Source organism: Marmota monax, unplaced genomic scaffold (assembly GCF_021218885.2).
Source record: "Marmota monax isolate L192 unplaced genomic scaffold, Marmota_monax_Labrador192_F-V1.1 WCK01_AAM20220418_F8-fsc00063, whole genome shotgun sequence".
Classification (NCBI taxonomy): Eukaryota; Metazoa; Chordata; class Mammalia; order Rodentia; family Sciuridae; genus Marmota; species Marmota monax.
In genome coordinates, this window is record NW_026693726.1 from 10,963,462 (window position 1) to 10,976,308 (window position 12,847).

Consider the following 12,847-nt stretch of genomic DNA (forward strand, 5'->3'; position numbering starts at 1 on the left):
TCATTTTATTTTCATAGGGAGTAAAAGTTACAACAATGATTACCTTCATATAAATAGAGTGAAGTGGATTGTTGAGCAATCCTCATTTTTTTGTTAACATTACATATTTTAAATAAAATATCAAAAGCAAACAAGAGATAATAAAATTTGATTTCATCTGAAAATTCACAAACTTCAGTTTTGTCTATAGACCCCTTCATGGAATTTTTTCAAAATTTTACTTCTGAAAGATTTATTTACTTTTGTATAATAACACCAAAAAGAAATTGGCTGGCCAAACGTAGTTTAGTACACACTAAAGAGTAAAAAAAAAATCAATAGTTGTAATGCTAACTATGATTCACAAATATCTTTTAAGGTTTAATTTATTTAATACTCTTTAAACTCAGGTTTGAGTAATATCAACATTAGGTTAAAATTTCCCTTTCACTTTCTTTTCAAAAACTCTGTAAGCCTGAAATAATATTGGAGAAAAACTTTAGATGATTCAGGGGGTCACATTTATTTTTAAGAATTTCTATAGTACATATTTATAAGCATATTTATAATGCCCCAACTATAAACAATTAATGTTGTAATATGACATGAGTTTAAAGCAAGACCAGTTCACACCATAAGCCATCATGTGTCCAACAGAGAAAAGCCAAGGCTTGACCACAAAGGAAAAAACCTGATAGAAGTGGACCATGTAAAAATAAAAAATTGATGCACAGAAAAAGAGATATAAGGAACAAAATCAAAATGGCACCTGGGAAAATCTGAAATTCATGTTATAGCAAAAGAGTCTATTTCCCTAATACAAAAAATTTATACTTTCAAAGGGATAAGAAAAACTAACAACCCAATAGAAATACGGTAAATGGTTCAGCAGTAGAAAAGATGTTCAATTTTCTCATAAGTAGAGAAATGCAAATTAAAACTATACCGAGATAACATGTTTACCTGACAAAGATTAAAAATTTGATACATAGTGGATTGCTAAGGGGACATAGAACAAACAGGTCTTCTTTAACTTGGATGGCATAAGTACAAATTGCTAAAACCATATTAAATATAATTTGTCAATTTTTATCAAAATTTAAAGCACAACATTCTTTGGCCTAGCAATTTCTAGCTAGGAATTTATCTGACAGATAAACTTGATCACATTCAAATAACATACAAGCATGTTTATAAAAAAATTTTCTAATAATAAAGTGGAAATAACCTAAGGGCTTATCAGCTGAGGTCTGATACCATAACTTGTACCCAGAAAATGGAATACAATTTAGCAATAAACAAAAGTAAGTATGTTCTTTGCATATTGGTATAGAAAAAAAAACATGAAAATATTAAGGGGGAAAGTAAGGCATAAAACGCTACATAGCATTCCATCTCTTGTGTCTCTAGAAGGGAGAGAATATATATATATATATATTTTCTTGGAAATATTTGTGTATGCCTAAGATATCTCCGAATGAGAACAAAATAAAGAATAACATAGGCACCCTTGAGGATGGGACCTGGGTGACTGGAGAAGAAACCAAAGGGGACTTCTTGGAAGGAGGAGCCAAAGAGGAGTTCTTAGGGAGCTCACTTCCATTCTGAAATAGCATTTGAATGCATCAATTAAGGAATTCATAAGAGGATATATGTTTTCTTGAGTTGTAAATCCACTTGCACATATAAAACTCAGGACCTGTGCATTCTAAAGTAAATAGGCCATGGTATTCCTCAAGAGGCGAAAACTCTCACAAGGGTTTTGAGATGGAGCCTTAAATAGAACACGGAGGTGTGTTCAGCTGCCCTGTGACTCACCCAGACAGGCTGCACAATGCCAGGTGCCCATGAAGAGGTGCCCAGAATCAGGCAAACAAGGCTGTCAGTAAACTACATAAAATCCACACGTGAAGGTTACACAACTGATTCAGCTTCAATAAAGCATGAGCACCTTTATTTTTTTGGAGTAAGGTTATGGATTTCACTAATATATCTGCATTTTCTTGTTACCATCTCCCTGTGTAAAAATGTCATGCAATTTCAAAATGGCCACTGGGGTGCAATTTGGGATAGGAAACAAAGCAAAGCTACCTAGTTTATATAGGGAACAAACTAATTAGATTGGTATCATTAGCACAGACCTCTAACCAAGTGAGATAATTTAACTCCAAATTACACAGGAACATGGGGAGTCATGTTGACCAGTTTGTAGGACAAAATATAAATAAGTATTCTGAAAATTTATGAATCTAACTTGAAATATAAAACTATTAAAGAGAACTAAAGTGTAAGTCAAGCATCACCACTCAGTGTGCTTAAGAAAAGAAATTGCTGTATCTCAGTATGATGGGGATAAATATTGTATACACTTTTCCAAAACAGTCTTTCAATTAATATCATTGCAAGCAGCAGCCTATATCACATTATCATCATGAAAAATAATTTAGTATCTTTTAACAGAATTGAGAATTCAATTATTTTTCCCCGATGATATCTTTTATATTTAAAATATTATATTCTTGAAGTCCAGAAACCAAGTACCCTCAAAGCTTCAGTTAGCCTGGATTGAGGAACTAAATTCATTTGTATTAAAGTCTTTTCTAATGTTGCCATACAGAAGTAATCCCAGATGCCTTATATCTCTAAGTTAACCTTTTATGCTGAACCCCTCCATTTTCTCAGTTGGACTGTAATCTACTTGAGGCAAAAGACCTACTTACATCCTTTCATATTCTGTATTACACCTAGAATAACACCTCACCCATGACAGTTTTTAATAAATGTGTGTAGGTCATCAGGAAGAGACATAAGGCCAGAATACCGCCAAATAAGATCAAAAGGAAGGTCACTAGTTCTCCAACACAAAAAATCAAAAGATTCCTATTTTTCAGGATAGTTAGAAATTCTGGGTGAAGGACTCTGACATCCAAAGCTTGAAAAGCTTTCCAGTTAAATTTAAATATGCAGCTGACATTGAGTAACTTTGTCTGACAGTAAAAGCTCTCAAACTCACAGGATTATCACTAATATCTAGGCAATTGAAAGAAAACTATAGATTCCAAGTTACCACCCTTAAGTATTATGATCTTATAAGTCTTAGGCAGGGATATGAAACATGTACTAAAATAAAAAAAATTAACTAAAAAAAATCTTCATAGATGAATCTAATATGTACCCAGATTTGAGAATTATGACCTTAGGCTGAAGTCAATGGTTCTCAAAATGTGGTCCTCAAACCAGTATTGGCACCAAAGCCTGGGAATTTGTTAATGGTGAAAATTGCTTCTCATTCCAGAGCTACATTATCAGAGACTCTGGGGCTCAGCAGTCTGCTTTCATAAACCCTCCAGCTGATTCTTATACTCACTGGAGTGTGAGAACCACTGAGGTATGCTATTGCAACACCCTTATGTGCCTCATGCAGAACTACTAAAAAAATATGATGTCTTTCTATTTTAAAGGTACAAATAAACTACAGGATAAATAGGGTTTTCTATTTTTTTTTAAGTATTGCTGACCTTAAAGCTTATTTTAAATTAGGGGTATCTCTTTCTGCTTATGCATTGATGTTACTAATAGACAAAAAGCAAATAAAAAATTAAAAACAAAAAAATATGTACCACGAACTCTGTCTAAAATATTAACCAGCTAGTTCTGCAGAATTCAGAAGCTTACTTTGTGGAAACATACTGGTTCTGATTTTAAATGGTGTTACAGTTTGCAGTTAGCCATATTAAACTTTTAAAGAAACCTAGCATTTGAATAGCCTAAGTAATTAAATATATAATTTGTAAGTCAAAATCTGAATGATAACCCTATTTCAGAATTTAATGACCATTTATAAAATGTTATACATGTTGATACCAGTCCATAAACTTCTGTTAGCTACCTGACACTTTATGGTTTACATGTATTATCTAACCTAATTTTAATAGCCCTATCAAGAAGGCCTTATCATATCCCATTCATACATGTGGTGATGAAGCTCTAAGAATTAAAGAGCTTGACTAGTAAGAGACAGAACTGGGATACCTTCATGAGGTGTTGCCATTCCAAACCTTGAGCTTGCCCTGCCCCTAAATATGCTTGAGAATAATGGGTCTACTACACTGACCATCCTGGCCTCTGATGGTTAAAATGAATTAATGAGTTAATTATTATAAGTTAAACCTTGGCAAGTATAAAAGAGAAAAGATTGACCCTCACTGCGCCAGCAGGGATGAGTAAGTAGTTCCGATGGGAAGAAGAATAACAAGAATTGAACATTAAACTTATAGGATCCATTGTTCCAACTGTGTGAGAACTCCACTTCTATTTGGAAACTGAAGAGAATTCAATTTAGTTTTATTAAGAGAATTTGCTGGGCATCTTGGCTAAATATGCTTAAGTTTCTTCTATAATTCAAACAATAAGCAAAAAGAAAAAAAAAAAACTTTTCCTTTGACACCACCTCTCCAAATGGCCTCCACTTTATACAGATACTTCCATCAAACAAGCCTCCTACTATTCACTAGCCATTGTTTCCTCCACTGACTCACCATCCTGCAACCCACAGCAATCCGATTTCTGCCCCCATCATTGCAATAATTCTCCTAATCAGACCATGAAATCTATTCATTCTAATATTCATTGAGTGCCAACTACAATATGCCAGGCACTGTTATAAATACGACATTGAACAAAACAAAGTTCCTTTTCTCATGAACTGACAGTGAGAATGACAGGAAATGGAAAATAACCAAATAAATGTAGAGAGTACAAGGAGGTATAAAATGCTATGGAACAAAATCAAGCCAGGATAAGGGGGTTGGCCGAGCCTAGAGCATCTCTGAGTGTGTGTTCTTTTTATGTACTGTAACAGGGAAGACCTCGTAAAAAGTGAACTTCTTGACTGTGTGAATATAATAAGGAGAATATTTCAAAGAAAAAAAAATCAAGAACAAGTCCCTGGGGTGCAAGAGCACTTGGGACACTGAAATAAGAACAAGGAGGCCAGCATGTCTGTGCGGAATAAATGAAGGGCAATGAGGTCAGTAGGACAGCACAGGCCAGAATATATTGGGACTTAATTGTCACTTAAGGACTTTAGATTTTACTAAATAAATTAAGTAATGGATAGACATTTCTGATCATAGGAGTGACATATTCTAGAAAAAAAATAAATTCTATGGCCATAAAAATAGGAATATACAAAAAATAAATACTACTTAACAATAGTTAACAGCATGAGACATTTAATTGCAAATTGACAAAAACCATGCACTGAAAACTACAAAATAATGATGAGTATTATTAAAGTATTAAAAATTAAAATTCTAAATAAATAAAAAGGCATTTAGATTTAGAGAACAATAAGTAGATATATAATACCTATTTTGTGGGTCAGGAGACTCACTATAAATAGGATGTCAATTCACCCCAAAATGACCTATAAACAATGTAATTTCAACCCAAATACCTATAGGTTCTTCACAGAAATTGAAGTTGACTAAAAATTTATATAGAAATATGAAAGTTCTAAAATAGTTAAAGGGAAATTTTGAAAAAGAATAATTTGTAATACTTTAAATACTTGCCAAAAGTTAAAATTATCAAGACAACATGAAAAATGTCTAAAATAGACATGTAGATTAATAGAACAGAATACAAAGTCCGGAAATAGATCCATGTACATATGTCCATTAATTTTTAACCAAAATTTGGAGGCAATATAATGAGGAAATAATCATTTCAACAAATGGTGCTAGAACAACAGGTATGAAAAGCCCAATAAAATCAAATCCTATCTCACACCATCGACACAGTTAAGCATAAAACAGACCATAGAACTAAGGATAAAACTGAAGCATTAAATCTTTAAACAAAAGAGAAACAAAATCTTTGCAACCTTGGGATAAGCAAAGATATCTTTAGCTAGAAACTGCCCCCTCCCCATAATACACACACATAACCACAAAGGAAAAAAATATGATAAACTGGAAAGTTTTACTCTGCAAACCATCCTATTAAATAGCCTATAAATCTACAATAAAAAGCACAGGAAACCAAAGTAAAAAAATTGATGAATGGGATTGTATCAATTTAGCTTCTGCAATGCAAAGGAAACAACAGAGTGAAGAAACAACCTACAGAATGGAAAAAAGTATTTGCCAGTTACTCATGTGATGGAGGGTTGATGTCAAGATATACAGAACACAAAAACTTTTACAAAGACCCAAAATCCAATTATAAAATGGGCAAATAATCCGAATAGACACTTCTTAACATAGGTGCAAATCAATGGATAAATGAACAAAGAAAATGTAGCATTTAGACCCAATGGACTTTTATTCAGCCATAAAGAAAATAAATTTCTTATATTTGCAGCAAAATGTACATATTTGGAAGACATTATGTGAAATAAGTCAACCACAGAAAGACAAGTACCACATGTTCTGTCTCATGTGGAAACTAAAAATAGCTGACCTGAAAGTATAATACTGATTGCTAGTACCATGACTGGACCATGAGGACTCTAACCTCATCAATGAATTAATCCACTTGATAGATTAATAATTCGAATAGACTACTAGGTAAAAACTGCAGGTAGGTTGGAGGAGGTAGGTCACTGGTGGCATGCCCTGGGGGACATTATCTTATCCTGAGCCTCTCCCTCTGATTCCTGAGGCCAATGAGCTGAGCAGCTTTTCTCTGTCACACCACACCCTTCTGCCATGATGTTCTGCCCCACCTCAGGCCTATAACCATAAACTGAAATCCCTGAAACTAGGGCCAAAGTTAATATTTCCACCTCTAAGTTGTTTTTCTCAGGATTTGTCAGTGATGAAAAGCTAAGAGACGTAAGTATAAACATGTCAAGATTCATCAAACTATTCATTTAAAATGGGTGCATTTAGTTCATTATATATGAATTAGAACACAATTATATTGAGACACTTCTCAGAGGAGGACATACAATCAATCAACAAGTACATGAAAAAATGCTCACCATCTCTAGCAGTCAGAGAAATGCAAATCAAAACCACCCTAAGATACCATCTCACTCCAGTAAGATTGGCAGCCATTATGAAGTCAAACAACAACAAGTGCTGGCGAGGATGTGGGGAAAAGGGTACACTTGTACATTGCTGGTGGGACTGCAAATTGGTGCGGCCAATTTGGAAAGCAGTATGGAGATTCCTGGGAAAGCTGGGAATGGAACCACCATTTGACCCAGCTATTGCCCTTCTTGGACTATTCCCTGAAGACCTTAAAAGAGCATACTACAGGGATACTGCCACATCGATGTTCATAGCAGCACAATTCACAATAGCTAGACTGTGGAACCAACCCAGATGCCCTTCAATAGATGAATGGATAAAAAAATGTGGCATTTATACACAATGGAGTATTACTCTGCACTAAAAAATGACAAAATCATGGAATTTGCAGGGAAATGGATGGCATTAGAGCAGATTATGCTAACTGAAGCTAGCCAATCCCTAAAAAACAAATGCCAAATGTCTTCTTTGATATAATGAGAGCAACTAAGAACAGAGCAGGGAGGAAGAGCAGGAGGAAAAGATTAACATTAAACAGAGACATGAGGTGGGAGGGAAAGGGAGAGAAAAGGGAAATTGCATGGAAATGGAAGGAGACCCTCATTGTTACACAAAATTACATATAAGAGGTTGTGAGGGGAATGGGAAAAAAAACAAGGAGAGAAATGAATTACAGTAGATGGGGTAGAGAGAGAAGATGGGAGGGGAGGGGAGGGGGGATAGTAGGGGATAGGAAAGGTAGCAGAATACAACAGTTACTAATATAGCATTATGTAAAAATGTGGATGTGTAACCGATGTGATTCTGCAATCTGTATTTGGGGTAAAAATGGGAGTTCATAACCCACTTGAATCTAATGTATGAAATATGATATTTCAAGAGCTTTGTAATGTTTTGAACAACCAATAAAAAAAAGAATGCCACAGATACTTTATTAATATATAAATGGTATAAAGCATTTGATAATGATGACTCAGATCACCCAGGTTGAAACTGCCAAAAATATGTTCATGTAAAAGAAAATGTCAATCCAAATGATAGCCTTCTGTAATAAGACATAATGTATTTATTTAGAGAACACTTATTTTAAGTGCTTTGTATTTTGTTCAAAAACCTTTTACTAATTGTAAAGATAATAATTACTCATGATTTCTCCAAGAAACTTGTATATGTTAGTTTTATACTTCTTTGTGTTAAATGAAGTGAAGTCACTAAGACCCCAGGCAGCTAACTGCATCACCAGAAAAGGATTGAATTAATAATTTTCTTCTTAATCTGGACAGTAAGAAATAATACTCCTTTGTCATGACTTCAAGCTTGTAATGAGGCAAGTCTTCATGACTGATATTTTCTAAATGAGATAGAGCAAATAAAAATTGTCCCATATCATGATATCTGAATAAAGGTAAGAACAACTGAATTAAAGTTTTCATACCATTGGATTATATGTAGCTTATCTATGTGGCGCAATGTACTACAAATGACTAATTTAATTTTAAAATATATATTGTGTTTACAAAGCCGAATGCTGTTCTGCACTCAGGAGTTAACATAAAAACATGAGGAAGAAAAAACCAGGGTGGGGGGTATGTCATGATATCAAGTTGCATTCCCAGTGGTATATAAAAAATTTCAAGTTCAATCTAATATTTATCAATTTCAGATTGCATCGTGGCTATCAATAATTTTCAAATTAATTGTGAAACAAATTAATAGCAGTTAATTTAAAGTCTCATTTCAATAAATACAAGTATATTTCTAAGAGAGTATAATCTTTAAGTTTTCAATATAATTTTAAAATCTATGATGATTTAAATGTTTTCATCAAGTGAAATAAATTATCAGAAAACCCAAAATATCAACTCATCCTAATCTATTTCAAATGCCCTTTCTCCTCATTCAGTGGGCTGATAAATATTGCTATTCCTCAGCATTTTATTCTCAGACCTCTTAACTTCTCCAAGATGATTCACATAGCTTGGGTTTTGAAGAATCATTAGTTACCAACCCCTCTCAATATTAGTTTAAAAATGTTTTTCTCTCTCTCCTCTAAGTGGTCACCAAGGCTTTTAGGCATACTTTCAAATATATCTCAATTAAAATTGTCTTCATTTACACTTAAGCTTCTCAAGTCCTTAGCTTCTCCTGTATTAAGTGTGCTTCCTAAATAATTTGACAACTATCTCTTTCTACTCCAGTCCATCCCAAGAAATCACCAAAGTATCACTCCACATTCATTAACCTGATGATGTTTGCCTCTGTTTAAAAGCTGAGGTGCTTCCTCCGGCCTTTAGATTAAGCCATATTCCTCAACTCTTACTCTATATCTCACACTGGACTGACACATGACATCTAGTACTTCTTTTCCTTCCTTCATTCTATGGCTGTATCCTCTTTGCTTGCTCTTTTAAATCTTTATTTTTTAAATTGATAATATTCAAACTCTTTCTTTGAATGCCAAGTTTTCAGTTATTCATTTTATTACTATGATTGGAAAATTATATATACATTTATAAGTATATATAAAATAAATGTATATAAACTTATAAATACATATGTCACATATACTCTTCTGCATTTGTCAAATATTATGTAATATATTTATTAAAGAAGATTATTTTTCAGATTCAACTCATAACATCCAGTTTTAAGTTATTTACAAAAGGAATAAAACTTATAGCATTGTGAAAGAATTGAAAAAGATAAAAATAATACACTTGGCAATTACTAATCGAAAGAAAGCTCATATATATTTCCATATACTTTCCAAACAAAATAGACAGAAGTGAAAAAGAAATCATTGTAAATAAGGAGGACCATTACTAACAGAAATAATATATCTGGAACATATTAAGATTATGAATGTGTAGGAACCTAAGAAGTAAGCCCACACTATTAAAATGATATTTACAATTTTATATTTATACAAAGTTTGAAAATGTTTTCAACAGTAGACTAAAAGGAAAATCACTTTATAGACCAAGTTATATATTGGGATTATATCCATGTAAAGTCAAAGTTTATACAAGAAAAATATTAGAAATAAAGAAGAATTTAACTATGGATGAATTTCTTTCCTTCTAACATTTCAGTTATTTTACTTGTACTTACATAATGGAAATAGACATTTTTTTTCTTAGTACCCTTTACGTACACTGTGCAATCGATGTTATTGAATGTGTACTGGGCCTTAGGGAAAGAAAAACATAAGACCAACTATGTTCTTAGATTACAGTATGTTTTTTCATTTTTTTTTCCCAATCATTTCCTCACCTGCAACATTCTTGTTTCCTTTACACCCAGGACAAACGCCACGGCAACTGTGATACTTTCTCTTTTAGCTACAATGACAAAATATTTTAAAATATGTTTAAACTTAGAAAATTATATTAAATATTATAAAGTTCTGAAGTATAATTCACAAAAATATACAGAAATTTTATAGGTCTAATTTGATGCATATGCTCGAGTAACCCACACTGCTATCAAGATGTCAAATATTTTTCCTAAGCAGCTTCGAATTAATCACTATCATGAAGAGGCAACCATTGTTCTGGCTACTTTCCACCATAGACTGGTTTTTGTGTTTATGGAATTGCATGTAAATGGAATCAGAACTTGTACAGTGTCTTGTATCTACATTCTTTTTCTCAATATCATCATTTTGAGATTCATCTACACTGTTGTGTAACAACGTTTTTTTCTTTTTATTATTAATCATATTTGACTGTATGAAAACATCACAATTTTTAATTCATCTATGCTTGCTGGATGTTTGAGTTCTTCCTTTTCCTTTTTTCTGTTATGAACAAAGATTCTGTGAACATTCCTGTTCAAATATTATTTGCAGGCCTATGGTATAATTTCCTTTGTGTAACACATAGGAATGAAACTACTTCCATTTTCCAAAGTTGTCAAAACCACTCTACATTCCTTCCAGCAGTATATGAGTTCTACCTGCCTCAATCCTTGGTAACCTTTGGTGTGTTGGCAGTTTTAATTTATCTATGCTAGGCCATACAGAAAATACCTCATTGTTATTACAGTATACATTTCCCTGATAGCTAAGTCTTATTGAGCAGCCTCAATCTGTATTCATTGGTTTTTATTATATCTTCTTTTGTTGTGTCCAAATTGTCTATTTAAAAAAAAATTTTGCCATTATATTATTAAGGTTTAATTTACTGTACATTATGGATTTAGGACATTTGTTAGACAAATATTTGGGGATTTTTTTTTTCTGGTCTTCTTACTAGTCATTTTTCTGATGATTTTTAACTTTAATTCCAATTAATCACTTTTATAATAATGCTTTTTATACCTTATCTATTAAAATGGCATAGTTTAACATTGTAAAGATATTCTCCTATGTTTTCTTCAAGAGTAGTTCTAGGTTTTATGTTTAGGTCTTCAGTTCATCTCAAATTAAGTTTGCATATGATGTGAAATAGGGTTTAAGGTATTTTCTTCCACGTTGAGTTTCCATTTTTTCAGAGCCATTTATTAGAAAGACTTGCCTCCCCTGAATAACTCTTGCAACTCTGACAAAAATCAACTGACTCATTAAAAGTTTCTCTCTACTACCGATTTAGAACTTTTGTCCTTACGATAATACCAGTTTTTCAATGAGTATCTCCATTGGTTTTTATTGATACTGTAACAAATTAACACAAAAACAACAAATTTATTCACCAATTTATTCTCTTACAATTCTGGAGATGAGAAGTTCAAAGCAGGTCCTCCTAGGCTCACAAATGCTGCCAACTGCATTTCTTCTGGAGGTTCAGAGGAGAATGTTTCCTTACTTGTCTATCTTGGGAAGGCTGTCAGTGTTCCTGGACCTGTTTCCTTTTCTAGCAATGGCATCATTTCTGGCCTATGCTTCTGACAACACAACTTCTTTCATTCCAACTAACACTTCTGTCTCCCTCATATTTGGACCCTTGTGATCAACACTGGGCTCACCTTCAAGATAGTCTCCTGCTCAGAGCCATTAGCCAAGTAGGTATGACAATTTCCTTGCCAGCGTACCCCATGTTGCTTAGTGGAAGGACTCGTAGAAATAGGACATTTTGCAGTGACATTGCATGTAAGGTGACCTTGCTAGGACCAGGGCGGATCCGGGTTTAGGGTGTTCCCGGTTTAGGACAATCCAGGTTTAGGGTGTTCCCAGTTTAGGACAATCCGGGTTTAGGGTGGTTCCAGGTTTAAGGTTATTCCTGCTGGGAATAGGGCGTATCCTGCTGCCTGAGTTCCCCTTGAGTTCTCACGGGATTCAGACAGTATTTTTTGGGAGACAGAAGCCCAGTGGGGGTGGATTTGGGCAGAGAACGTGGATTTCCCCAGAACGTGATTGTAGACGGCTGGTGTGAGTTCGGGAATAAAGAGTTGCTGTTTGAATCTACAAGCTGGGTGGTGGCTCGTGATTTTGTGCCCAGCCAGACTGCGGCAGTCTCCCATCTCAAGATCCTTAATTGCCCCTGGGAATTCCCTTTACCTTGTAAAATGACATATTCCATGGTTCCAGGAAATAGGACATGCACATCTGGCAGGGGCAGGGGAACTGGTCTACTACAATGGTCTGCCCTATGACTACTCAAGGTTCTGCTCTGCCCCAATGCAAATAGCATTCACCACATCCCAACATCCCCCAAAGCCACAAACCATTGAAACATCAACTCAGAGCTCAAAAAGTCAACCCAATTCCATAAGCTCAAAAGCCCCAAATTGTATCTCAAACAGATATGGATGAAACCAGGCACGATCTATCCTAGGGCCGGATTGCTCTCCATCTCAGGATAACTGAAAATCAGTTATTTACTTCCCAA

At 34.1% G+C, this 12,847-nt stretch overlaps 1 long non-coding RNA gene across 1 annotated transcript; it reads left to right on the plus strand.

Annotated features, from left to right (window-relative positions):
* The first annotated feature begins 12,131 nt into the window (after positions 1-12,131).
* Positions 12,132-12,426, plus strand: LOC131424798 (uncharacterized). Its single transcript, XR_009228329.1, has 2 exons — positions 12,132-12,175; positions 12,225-12,426. It is a non-coding gene; the product is annotated as an uncharacterized LOC131424798 (long non-coding RNA).
* Positions 12,427-12,847: the final 421 nt, after the last annotated feature.